The sequence below is a fragment of the Melanotaenia boesemani genome, chromosome 7 (assembly GCF_017639745.1).
Source record: "Melanotaenia boesemani isolate fMelBoe1 chromosome 7, fMelBoe1.pri, whole genome shotgun sequence".
In the NCBI taxonomy this organism is placed as follows: Eukaryota; Metazoa; Chordata; class Actinopteri; order Atheriniformes; family Melanotaeniidae; genus Melanotaenia; species Melanotaenia boesemani.
The window spans coordinates 2,240,766-2,254,309 of NC_055688.1; the positions used below are offsets into that span (position 1 = coordinate 2,240,766).

General features: G+C 38.4%; 4 long non-coding RNA genes across 4 annotated transcripts; 3 read left to right on the forward strand and 1 right to left on the reverse strand.

Moving 5' to 3' along the window:
* Nucleotides 1-603: 603 nt before the first annotated feature.
* LOC121643187 lies at nucleotides 604-1,550 on the reverse strand. The gene is made up of 2 exons (XR_006011053.1): nucleotides 1,265-1,550; nucleotides 604-805 (listed from the first exon to the last, which is right to left on the reverse strand). It is a non-coding gene; the product is annotated as an uncharacterized LOC121643187 (long non-coding RNA).
* Nucleotides 1,551-5,075: 3,525 nt separating this feature from the next.
* LOC121643315 lies at nucleotides 5,076-6,526 on the forward strand. The gene is made up of 3 exons (XR_006011088.1): nucleotides 5,076-5,143; nucleotides 5,715-5,804; nucleotides 5,912-6,526. It is a non-coding gene; the product is annotated as an uncharacterized LOC121643315 (long non-coding RNA).
* A 2,177-nt stretch (nucleotides 6,527-8,703) lies between these two features.
* On the forward strand, nucleotides 8,704-11,551 carry LOC121643702. Its single transcript, XR_006011156.1, has 6 exons — nucleotides 8,704-8,896; nucleotides 10,035-10,169; nucleotides 10,496-10,635; nucleotides 10,745-10,880; nucleotides 10,968-11,061; nucleotides 11,222-11,551. It is a non-coding gene; the product is annotated as an uncharacterized LOC121643702 (long non-coding RNA).
* Nucleotides 11,552-11,633: 82 nt separating this feature from the next.
* LOC121643703 lies at nucleotides 11,634-12,339 on the forward strand. Its single transcript, XR_006011157.1, has 3 exons — nucleotides 11,634-11,807; nucleotides 12,019-12,143; nucleotides 12,249-12,339. It is a non-coding gene; the product is annotated as an uncharacterized LOC121643703 (long non-coding RNA).
* The last annotated feature ends 1,205 nt before the right edge of the window (nucleotides 12,340-13,544 follow it).

Here is a 13,544-nt window from a genome sequence, read left to right on the forward strand (position 1 = left end):
CCACTAAAACCAATCTCCTGGCTGGCTCGCCACTGTGTAACCCTCTAATTGCCTGAACTGAGCAGGAATGTCTAAATCTATATCAGTCTGTTATCAAGGAGTTCCAAAGATATCTGTATCTAACTTTTAGGGTTCAATATCTTAAGATTCGTAAGGAGATTGGCAGTGACAACTCTGGATAGAGTAAATAAGACCTCCAACCACAATAAGAGACACCGACAAAGGCTTAGGCAACAAGAATAAGGTGTATTTTGAACAAGTGTAAACCCTAATAGGTTATACCTTTAACAAATGTCATTAGGTGACGTGCCCTTTAAATTGTCCAAAACACGGACATGAACAACTCACATGGAAAACAAAATACAATGGTTCAAATAGTTCAATTAGTTCAGTTATAACTTCAGTTAACCGTCATTGTTAAGTTCCAGTACTGTACCTTTAAGTTGACACGTGCACTTTTACTACTGTCCTTTCCAGTTAAATGCACATTGTGTTCGGTATTTCACATTTAGTGTTCAAGGCTAGTTAACTGTTCATCTAGGTTTTAGTTTGATGCATCAAGTTTATTTTATATTTGTCAGGCCTGACCCCAAAAAAAAATATTCTGAGATCTCAGATAAAATAAAATAAAAAAAAGGGGGTAAATCCTCACGAAACCAAGGGAAATCCTCCTAGGTTCTACCACCCTCCTGGGACGAGGTGGCCATGGAAGTTTAACACGTCCAGTGAAGACATCTCAGGCTGCTACCAGATCCAGGCACAGCACAGCTCTGTCCTTAGAAGAGAGTCCAACAAAAAAACCAGCCTGCACACAAGTGTGCCGAGCAATTACTAAATATGAAAAATAAAAATGCACATTCTATCAAAATGCATTCCTTATGTATCTCAATACCACTAATAAACGTTTTTCAAAACAATTTCAGCTTAACTGTCATCTTTACACAGTTATTGGCAATAAACAATGCAAATAAATCACAAAAAATAACCAAAATATAATTAGGTGAAACGTGGAAAGCTACATGCACATTCGATCTCATACCAAGTCACAGCGACACCCACGTGTAGGTACGCTAGCTTAGAAGCTCATGGTAAAGCTAATGTGGCAACTAGCTCATTAGCAACATATAGCAACCACATTTTCCACAACACCATATCCTGACTGGTTTTATGAACATTTGGCAACTTACATTTCATCTATTTTAGTGTAATCACTCTTATTGTACAACCATAAATGCTAAATGCATAAATGAAACTGCTGACTCACCAGGATATTCGAAGAAAAAAACAAAAAGTTCACTCGAAGCCCGCAGTTGTCTACCAACTCATTTCACATCTCCTCAAAATCGCGTTAATCAGAGCCGCTTAGCCTGCTCGGCTCCGGGAGCATGTGTAACAACTTCTCTCGCTCTGCTTCAGTGAAGTGCCGTGTGTGGCGCTGTGGTGCATTCACGGACCATAGGACAAAACAATTTTTGGCGAAACACTGCTACGTTCAAAGAAAATAAGTAACTTTAGCCTCAAAATAAACCTGGGTTACAACTGCAAAAATTGTTAAATAGGGGTGATATTATTGACAAGATTTTAGAAGAGCCCAACACAGAAACACAACCTGGCCATTACAGCACTTCGTTTGACGGGTCATATTTCAAGGAGAACCCCCTTCTGTCTGGGGAAGACCTGAGTATTTCCTTAGCTCTGTATATTGATGACTTTGAGATCTGTAACCCTCTAGGCACCTCAAGAAAAAAACATAAATTGTGTGCATTATATTGGGTAATAGCAAATTTACCATTTAAATACAGATCTTCATTGTCTAGCATATACCTTGCTCTTTTGTGTAGAAGTGACAATGTTAAGACATTTGGATATGAAAGAATTGTCGAACCACTTTTGAGAGATCTCAGATTGCTTGAAGACCAAGGGATTTACATCAGTAGGTTGGGAACCAGTGTTAGAGGAACTGTGTTGTATGTGTCCGCTGATAATTTGGGAGCACATTCACTGGCTGGTTTTCAGGAGTCCTTTAATGTTGACAAGTTTTGTCGTTTTTGTTTAGCCAGTCGTAGTGACATACAGAGTTGTTCTGTCCAGAGTAACTCTTTTGTTTTGAGAACCAAAGAGTCCTACAATCAGAATGTTTCCAAGCTCAGAGCAAATGAGAACTTGAAAAGTGTTGAAGGAGTGAAAAGAGACTGTGTGCTAAACAAATTATCTTACTTTCACTGTATTACAGGGTTCCCCCCTGACTTTTTACATGATCTTTTCGAAGGCATTGTTCCTTTGGAGCTCTGTTTGTGTTTGAAGAAATTCATTAGACAGGGGTATTTCACTTTTGATTATTTGAACACTGTTATACAGTGCTTCCCCTATAAATTTTCTGACAGAACTAACTGTACACAGAAGATTTCAGAGAAAGCACTTGTGAGTGAAACTATTGGAGGCAATGGCCACGAGAACTGGACTCTTTTGAGGTTGCTGCCTCTTCTCATAGGTGATGTTGTACCTGAAAATGATGATGCATGGTGTGTAATTCTGGAACTTAAAGACATTGTGGAACTTTTGGCATCCTCTTGTTTTACAGATGAAAGTTTGTGTTATCTTGAAGCCAAAATAAGTGAGCACAGGAAACTGTTACTGGATGTGTTTCCAGACCTGAAGCTCAAACCTAAACACCATTTTCTTGAACACTACCCTCATTTAATCCGCTGCTTTGGACCAGTGGTTGATTTTTGGACATTACGTTTTGAAGCTAAACATAGCTTTTTCAAGAAGGTGGTTCGTGATGTCAATAATTTCAAAAACATCCTGTTGACATTGTCCCTCAGGCATGAACTTATGTTGGCATACTACTTGGACATGCCCAGCCTGTTTAAACCAACACTGGCACTGACAGGAGCATCAACTGTTTCACTGGACATTCTAGCCTCCTCAGTCCGGCAAGTGATTGAAAAGAAATGTGGACACTTGAGTAGTGTTTCAATGGCCACAACTGCACATGTACATGGAACAAGATACACCAAAGGAATGTTTGTGTCAATTGGAAATACAAGTGGACTTCCTGATTTTTGTAAGATTCACCATGTGTTGTTTGTATGCAACAAGCTTTTCTTTGTTGTTGAACCTTTCTCAGCATGGTATCTGGAGCACCTTAGATGTTATGAAGTCGGCAAAGAGACCCTACCCATCTGATGGCAGCTGAACCTGAAGAGCTCAACCACTACACTCCATTGTCTGCATACATGGTGCACGGCCGGCTTCTGGTTTCACCAAAGGCATTCCTTATACAGTAAGGTAATCATCAGATTCATAATTTTATTTTTATTTATTTCCTCTAAATATGGAAGTAAATATATTGATGCAACGATTGTTCTGTGAAGATGTAACTAAAGTTTAGGCTTTGTATAAAAATCATTTTTGTTTTTCAGCTTGCTCTGCATCTCCTGAGCTGTATCACCTTGGTACACCCGTTCTGCAAAGCTACTCTTACAAAATAAAGGTATGTTTTGAAAGTTCTTTATAGCTCAGTAATAATAATTTGCTGTTCATAAAATGACCTGACAAGATTTTGACTCACTGCCTTTTTTAAATTTTTTAGACCGTTTCATCATGCTGCTGCGCATTATCTTGTCTGAAGATGACATTAGAAAGATTACCATTGAGAGCTTGCCTGAGACCATTGATGACTTTTACTCACTCATAAAGATGAAGCTTGGATTGGAAGGGGACCTTGTGGTTCAGTATCAAGACCCTGAATTTGATAATGAGATGTGCAACTTAAGTAGTGTGTCAGAGCTTCCTAAAGATAGAGCTACTTTGAAAGTGTTCACCAAGGCTTGTGTGTCATACCACACAGACTCCACTCTAGACACAGCAAGTCTGTCATCATCTTCCCATGATGAAGGCCCTGGCACTTCAACTCGGCAGCTGCCTCAACCATTCATCATTCCTACCTTTTCTTTTGATGTTGAGCTAAAATTGAGACAAGGAAATGAAGCCTACCATAGAGATGGGACCCTTCTTGACATATCAAAAGACATGAAGTCAGACATATTAGACAAGTTAGCAGAAGCCATATATGTTCACAACCCCTATCCTACACGTGAAGAATATGATCAAGTGGCCCAAGCTCTTATCAGTAAGCATCCTTGTCTGAAGGAACCCGGTTCTATCAGTGGGTGGTATTGTTGGAAGTTCAGTTTAAAGTTTAAAATGGGCAACTTCCGGCAGAAGTTGCGAGTGGCTGGATGCTCTGAGCTTAAAGTCAATGCACGTTCCTCTGGAACATCAAATCCAAAAACCCTGAAGAGGCCCAAAAAGTCAGAAGTTAATTTTCTGCCAGATTTTCCAGAAGGGACAGCTGAAAGTCATCTTGACATGGAGAGATCAGCCATGGCCAATGAGATGAAGAAAAGAAAGATTGACTGGAAGCAAATTGGTGATATGATGAAAAAAACTTTTCCTTTACGAAGAAAAGAGATTGTGGTAGAAGAACCACTTGTGGCAGAAGTCAAAGAAAGATGGCCAGCCTTGTTCTCTGAGCAGCAGGTGCACCTTCTGTTTGATGCTTGTTTTCAAATGAGATTTTGCTCAGTCATAATCATATGTCGATTATTTCAAAGAGGGTTTATCAGGTAGTTTGTATAACCTGCGCATTACCTACAGTACATGACCCAGGTTTGGAGAATCAGCATGAGTCTCAAGTATTGGAAGGTTAACCAGTGTACTGCTTCAAATGTGTAACATCAAACACATTTTAGACAACGAAAGTGTTCAGTTTAAGTGGATGCTATATTATAGAAGGTTATAGCCATTTTGCTGAGCTTTGCACTCCTCTGTATTTCAAAAATGCAGTGAAACTATTATTTATTGTACATTGATCACCACTTATTGAAAAGTACACCAAGCTCACAATTTGTCTTGTATTTCACTTTTTCAGTCTAAACACTTTCCTGAGCACACTGACTGGACCCTCTGTTCTTGCCTACAACAGATTGAAGCAGAATTTGCTCGCGTGACATCTGTTAGCCTGAAAGGTTCCCTCTATGCTGGGCTAGATCAGTATCTGTGAGGTGTCCTGGAGCTGTACAATGCAAAAAGTGGGATTGTTGGTCTGCAGAGGCTCACAAAAAGTCTTGCTGATGATGTAAGTGTAGTACTTTTTTTTTTCTTCCATGTCTCACACATTGTGTTGTTACCATCTTCTTGCCATAATGTGTGTATTTTTATGGCTCTCATAACTAATCTGAACACCAAATATTCTCAGGAGAGAGTCCTGTCTTTTACTTTCCCTTTTTTCTGTGTACCTGTCCCACGAGCTGTCTGTATCAGGGATTCCAGTTTATGGCACAGATAATGCACTGCTATACATTGTTTTGAAATATTCTCAAACCAACTGCTACTGCAAAGATTGAGGAAATAATTTGCAATTGGCAATGAAATTGTAATTTCACCTTCCCTTTTCCTGATCTCTTTTTCAATCTAAACAAAATCAATGGTATTCAGATACAGGCAGCAGCTTGGACCCAGTAATAGTATTCAAAAGTATGTTACATCCTGACTTGGATTCTTGGAGGATCTGATTAGGCATGACCAAATTGTAATATGAATTACATCATTAAACCGGCCTAAATCTGTTCAGATGCTATTCCTGCTCTTGTCATGGAATCCAGACACAAACAGCTATATTTTTTAAATATTTTTTTCATTTTAATCAGAGCTCCATACTGAAGAAGAGGACTGTTCTTCTGCTGGGCCTTCCTTATTTTCTCAAGGAGGATCCCTCATGCCTTTTCAAGACTGTGCAGGTAAGCATTTTTTAATTTCTTGACTACAGTCGTCAGAAGTTATATTGAATTGTGTAAATCCTACAAAGTGACACCTCCTAAACATACTTTCCTTTAAATTTGTATAGGCTACAGACAATGAGGATGTATTTACAAAGGGAATGAAAGCTGGCATTGTGTTGGTGAAAGAAGGAGAAGACATCATTGATGTTTCAGTGGTCCTCGAGGAAGCAGTGTTCCTGTGTGATCTGAGGGATGTCCCAAATGCTGTTGCCATGCTGATGGGACTTCTTTTTGCCCTCAACATCGACTACCCAAAAAAACTGAGGTACACCTTTGAAGTCATTCAGAAGGTCCTCATGAACATTGGTGGAGGACAGTGTTCCTCTCTTGTGCATGGGTTACGAAACAGACTCCTTCGGACAACTGTTTAAGACTGTGCTCTGATAACTGCTCTCTGCCTGTTAAAATTGAATTTGATATTGACGTTTTTATTTGACATTTATTTTATCTGTTGCACACATTATTTTGAAATTCACAATTTCTCTTTGGTACATTACTAAATGAGCAAACATAATGGCACAGTTAGCAGCAGAACTTGTTCATTAGCATCTTTGTTCTCAGAGATTTTATTCCAAAAGAATTAGGGCAGTGTACACTATAAAGATTCATTCAAAGGTTCTCAAGGATTTTGAATGTTGATACTTTTTCACTTCTGCATTGTTTTAACAAAAAGACCGTTGTAAAAATATGTGCCCTGAACTCTGATGTCTCATCTCATGCATGTCCATCGGCTGTAAGTGGGAGATTCTGATTTACAGTTTAGGTCTTTTGTATGGGGGTGGATGAGCTTTTTAGTTCTTGTCAAACTTCTGTCATCTTCCCCTTGTGGAGAAGCAGGTCAACAGGGTTCTTGATGTGGCCTCTTACTGACTTGATTCATGGAGACACCCTTCTGTGTACATGTAACGCCACTCAAGCCATGGTCATGCCATGCTCACAAAAATAAATGTTGAATGTTCATTGATTGGTGGTTGTTAGTGTTCTCTTTAAACCAAGCTTGCAACACCCAACTATTGTAATCTACTGTAACATATACTATTTTCAATTGAAAATATTTTACTGAGTTTTTGGTATGTGACGTTTTGTATGATTAGGTTAGTTAGTTAGCCAGTCTGAAGTAAATCTTGAAGTTTAAACATCCAAAAATGAGTGACAAACACATTTAAATCAAATGTAATAAGACAAAGTTAAAACAGCAGACCATAGTAGTTATGTTGATATAGATATTTAAGTCCAGATAAGTTCAGTAAATTAAGGAATTTAATTCAAATGACCATACTATTTAAATTGACCTGAAGTAGACTTGCAAGTTCAACCAACTAAATGAAAGAGTACACTGCATTAACAAATCCATATTGATCAAACTAGAAGTAAAGGTCTATACAACTGACAATTTTAATTAAGGTGAACTAGATTTGCAAGTTTAAATAACTACTCTTAGGAGTTATATCAGCAAACAAATCTGTCAGGGGGTGGTGTATGGAGCCAAGGAGTGAAGCGAATGGAGAATGATAAAGAACAGTTTATTGAATGTACTGAAGAGATGCAGGGTTCGCTGGACGGACGGACTGGAGCGGGCAGACTGGACTTTCCGGGATGCAGGTGAAGTGCGGACAGGTTCTTGGGAGAGAGATGTCAACAGGTTAGTCTCAGTTTAACAACGACAGAATCAGACAACGTACACGACTGGTTACCACGATGAGTAGTATAATCCAGCGATGACTGGATGTCTGTGTGGTGGTTATATGGAGGTGAGGTGATGATCTGATGTCTTCCAGCTGCGCCGTCCTAATCGCGGTGACAATAGGCAGTCCAAATATGGGCAACAGGAAGCACTGATTGAAGATTCGCACGGGCCGTGACAAAATCGAAATCAAACAAACTAACACAGAGGTTTTTTCAACAGGGAATATCTAATCAAGATAACATAAGGTGATGTTAGAAGAACAATTTGTGTTTTTTCCACCTAACTAAAAATTTAAGGCAGCCTTTGACTCAATTTTTTAAGTTGAAATGGCATGTTCAAATTTGACAGTGCAGGTGAGACTTAATTTCAGCATTATATTAGCTAAGGACTACCACAGCTACCGTATGAACTGAACTAATATCTAATTAAATCCTGGGTACAGCATAAGGATTTCTAAATCTGAAGAGATGTTTTATCTGTTAAGTCCCACACATGAAGATAAAAGATCAGGCATTGATTGTACTCTGTGGTGGCTCCGATAATCTCAGCACAGAACAACACACACATAACGATGCTGATCTACAATCTAGTCCTCCGAGCCAGAAATCTTGCGTGACCAAACGTGATCTAACAAAAATGAAGAAGAAGAACCATAGCAACAACCAGAAGATAGAAGAATAGCCATGGCAACATCTGGAAAACACAGCACCCAGTACAGTAGAGGATATACACAGCAAAAATTGGAGAGTTGAATTTTCAGGGTTAAACATTTCTGAGTTAATTTGAACTACAAAACTGTGATTTTAACATGTTCAGAGTGAAATGTTAGTCAGCACTGGGGTTATTTCACAGTGTTAATCATATCAGTGTTATTCTAACTCATTTTAGACATAATGTAACTACGCCAATGGACTGCAGTGAGGTGTTGTTTGGAATTGGGGTTAAATAAACAGAGTTGATTATGTCAGATTTAAGCCTGGTACACACATAAAGATTATGTTATGTGTGTACCAGCTGTAGCTGTTTTTGTCCCAATTTTGCCTCGTTCACGTTTGGTCACGTGAGATGTCTGGCTCGAAGGACTAGATTGTAGATCAGTTGCGGGACAGCATCATTATGTGTGTTGTTCAAACAGTATGACAAACACTGTTAAAATGTCTGATTTTTTATCTTCAGATGTGAGGTCTCGACCAGATAAAAATATCAAAAGATTAAAAAAATCCTTATGTGTGTACCAGGCTTTGGCTTAACTCCTTACAGACATAATTATGCTCCGCCCACACTTAACTGCTGCAGTTTGTGGAGTGGCTCGGCGCCATTACCTGCTTGAAGTTCTTCGTTACATGTACATGCAGCTGAAACGGTAAGAAAAAATATTCATGTGTACTTGACTGCATAAATCATTTATAATGTTTTTAAATGCTTTGATTACAAGTGAATTTAAGATTAAAATATATGTTAATGTTTTGCTTTATGGTTTGACTGAACAGCACTGTAATATCAGTGAACAGCTTGCTAGCTAGTTTTTAGCTGCTAATAATTTGTAGCTGCTAGTTTCTGGAGCAGGCTATGATTGAAAAACGAGAGCATATATGAGCTAAAGGCCAAGAGATGTAATATGGTGCAGAAATTGTGCACATTTCGTAGCTCAAGTGTTGCCATTTTCTCACAGACAGTTTATAATCATAGCTTCCGGGGGGGGGGGGGTTAACGGTCGTTTGCCGCTACGTTTTTCCCCCCTCATGGATGTATTTTACTTAGACTGTAGGAAGGACTCCGCGACATGTTTATGCTCATATTAGCTGTTGCTAATTTTGTAACAGAACCATATATATAGCTCTAGAGAGTAGAAGTGCAGTTAGGAAAAGAAGGATTTCCAATTACCTTAAAAACATCCTGTTAAAAAATACACAAAGAAATGCTTTGTAAGAAAAGGTCTGAAAAATGTAAATAACAAATTTCATTGGTGAAGTCAATGAGAATTCCTGCTGTGTAGACTAGTGTATGATCCTATGTGTGTGTAAGAGGCAGGGGTGTGTGTCGATTTTCTTCAGCCAACTTAATTTGCCTTATCCACCCTCAACCTTTTAGCTCAGGAGGTAATGCTACAGATACCACGCTGAAATAAAACTGTCATATACCTGCCAGACACAATTGTCAGTAACCATGACTTTTACAAAAGATCTAAACTGTCATACAACCCTGACTTGTGAACATTTCTTGCATATCCCAGTTAAAATGTTGGTCCAGGTCAAGTACAAACATCAGCAGAAATATGTGAAGCTGGATTTTACTGAGGGGCGGTATGACTTCATTCAGTTTCATGAAAAAGGTATTTAAAAAAAAAATCATTAAAAAATTTAATTTGATTTAATTAGCACAGCTTTTGTTTATTCAAAAAAGGTGTGGTTAACTTATGTGTACCATATAATGTGACTATTTTTAATCCATACAGTGGCTATAACTTGTAAAGCAAATTAGATTTTTTTTTTCTATTCCAGTTATTGAGAAATTTTGCCTGCCACCAGAAGCAAATGTTACATACAAAGATGCAACAGGCACAGAAATAGATGAGGAAATATTCAGCGACCTTGTTGGACAAGGCAACGTGGTGCTGACTGCTTTCCCGAACGATGGTAAGTCTTATTGTTTTTAAAAAGACATAGTTTGAGACATTGACTTTTTCTTCATAGAGCTTGTGCTAAGATATAGTCCTACTGGGTAATAATCTACTACAAAAACAGTCATTATTGGCTGCCATGGTCAAAGATGCATATGTGCAAGATAATAAGATTTAGTACTTCTTTTCACATCATGGGATAATGAGCATTAGAAGTTTTTTGGAGGTACCTCCTGAATTAGCTGTGATTTACTGTAAATAATTATAAAACTGCATTACAAATGAAGTTGCATCTGTTTGTTAGCATTGTGCCCTTTCTTCTATTTCAATATTTTCCTTTAGAGTTTTCTGAGACCTCGTTCTCTGCATCTGATACATCTGACTCGAGCTTCAGTTCTGGTGCATCAACAATAATCCTTGATGATCTCCCTAATAAAAAACAAAGAACTCAAGATACAGCTAATGCTGTGGCTGCCAAACAGGTTGGCACAAAACTTAATATTGTTTATCACACACACCCCAAACAATATGTAAAGAACTAAAAGTTTTGGATTTTAATTCCCGCCTTTTATGTGTGACTGTTTATATTAGTTGGTGGAAATGTCCTTAAAACCAAGTCCGGTGGTGAAGAAGTTCTCCGGGAGTACGAAGAAACAGAAACTCTGACTGATGCCACACGAAGACAAATGGTTAACATATTGGTGGCTCACATGACTGATGCACATGGGTAAGAGTGATGTATGCTAATTTCATTTATCACAGATAATTGCAACTACAGAGGTGTTTTTCATAACTAATTGATATCTCCTCTTAGACATCACCCTTCTAAAACTATCAGGGAGCAATACGCTCTTGGAATAGTGATGCTGTTTACCTCGCTCAAGGATCCATATTCCCAAAAAGGCTATGTAATTCTCTCTCTTACTTTTTGCATCAAACAGCCATGTTATATGGGCATGCTATAACTCATGAGATGCTTGGATGACTTCATATAAGATCCTGTGGGATATTATTTTGGGTGGTATTGTTAATTGTAGCGTTTTTTGTTTTTTTTTGTTTTTTTTTCAGGAACATTTCTATGATGCTGCAAACAACACAGGATACATTGCTTGGCGTTTGAAAACGGTCCAAAGAAAGATTCATCGTGGCTCCACTGCACCACCAAGTAGTCCCGCGGATGGTTCTCCTGGAGGCCCAAAATGCCAGAGGATTACAAATGTTGAAGGACAGCTTGATAGTGATGCTTGTCAAGAGGCCATGTCTTTGCTCAACCATACCACAGACAAGTCTCTGATTTTCCAGATGATGAGAAAGACCTTTCAGCATCATCAGAAACTTGTTAATGATCCAGGCAGAACTGTTGATATCCTTTCTATCTTCTAAGATTCTTGGAAACAAAAGGATTGGCAAGTTTGAAATAACTTGCTTACTATGGCTTCAGTTGAGGTGAATATTCTAGTAATTGCTTCTTTTTGAAGGTGGATCAAGACTTTGCTCTCCTATTTGGTGATGAGACATCATCCAGGCTGCTTCAGAAATGGGACATGTTCTTCAAACCAAATGTTATCAAAGAGGCCAAGCAACTCACTTCATCACCAGAGTTGAATCAGCTGTGGCAGTCAGCAGAAAGGAAGTGACCTTGATGAGATAGGAGGTGAGTTGTAAATGATAAGCTTTTAATTTTATTTGTACCGCCACTGTAATCACAAACTCTGTTAAGGTTTGTAACATGACTTATAAGTGGGGTGTTTTTCAAAGTAACTTATTACTTTGTGCCAGTGCAAGTTGTGCCAAGTAGGTCACAATAGTTCTGATGAATGTTAAAAGCTATTTCATCACTTTCTTTTGCTGTTGTTTGTTCTCAGAATATGACCAAGAAATGGCATCCCTTTTGTTGCTGATACATCTCCTTCCACCACCACCTGGAGGACAGAAGTCTCCAAAGATCTGTGCCTGTGATGCAGCTGAAAGACTTGTAGTCTTCCATAAGGTAGTGGAATTTTAATACAACATAGTTTAATTCAGTGTTTGCTTTATCATTTGATCACAGCACTTAATCACTGTCTAACATTCAGTGCTCATATCTCAATCCTAGTCATGTTGCAGTTTGGAGGAGCATCTTAGCAAACACCAGCGACAACATCCATATCTTCTTGCTGTTGGACGTCAAAAAGCAAGACTGAGGACTTCTACATGGCCTTTGACAAGCATCTGATCCCATGCCAGGCAAACCGCTCCCTTGGAGCATTTGATTAACTTTTTAAGGCACATTTTGTGTTTAACTTGTCTTATGATGGTGCACTTGTAAACTTCTACACATTCCTGCAAACAACAGTGTACAACAATGATGTGGGGAAAATGAAAGAGTCACCCAGAGTAAGAGACCTGAGAGCCAGACTGCTGAACCAGTCAGTAGCCTTAACTTAATGTGCTAGCATTGAGAAAATGCTGGTTTGTTTTATTTGTCAGAAATTACATTCCAGCGCTCAGCTGTTAATTTCACATTTAAGAGTTGAACATTGCTATTATCCTGGGCCTAAGTTCAAACTGGTTTGTTCCCAAAAAGGTTGTAGGCATCAGTTCCTAACATATGCAGGTTTTAGAAAACACCTTAATAATACTCATAGCAATGTTCAGCAAGTTGCTCCAACTTCCACTGTTGGATGTTCCAGTGAGATAGTTGCAACTTCACCCCAAGTTTCTGTGTTGGAGGAGCCATTCTGTTCCCTACAGCAATCTGCTTGTTCCAGTAGTTCATTGGAGAACAATAATTCAGAGCTTACTAAAGATTCAGCTAAAGAATTGTGTGCATCCATTGTGGCCAAACTGCAAGGAAGTGGCATTTCAAACAGTTTAGTGTCCTCAATTGTAGGAGATTTAGAGGAACTCACAGGGGAGCTTCACTTACAAGCAAAGCATAACATGCTTTCTGTTTTACCTACACTGTCCCTACTTAACAGTGATAAAAGAGTCTTTTGAAAAATTAGAAAATCCGTTTGTTAGTCTTAATACTGAATGGAAACAAAATAAATACTTTAACTTAAAATGGGGAATTGTTGAGCCAATTGAAGTTTCACTTGGAGTGAGATATGACAACAGACTAAACAAGAAATCTGGTACTTATGATCAAGTACCCGTTAAAGATACTTTTATATACGTACCAATTTTAGAAACCTTGAAATTTATGTGCAGAAATCTGGAAATTTGTGATCTAATCAGAAGAGATTACATATCAAAACCAGACACTTACACAGACTTTTGTGATGGAAGTTATTTTAAAACCCACCCTTTGTTTATGACTAAAAGACATGCATTACAAATCCAACTATACTATGATGATTTCAAAACTGCCAATCCGCTAGGTTCCAAACGAGGAATTCACAAAATAGGG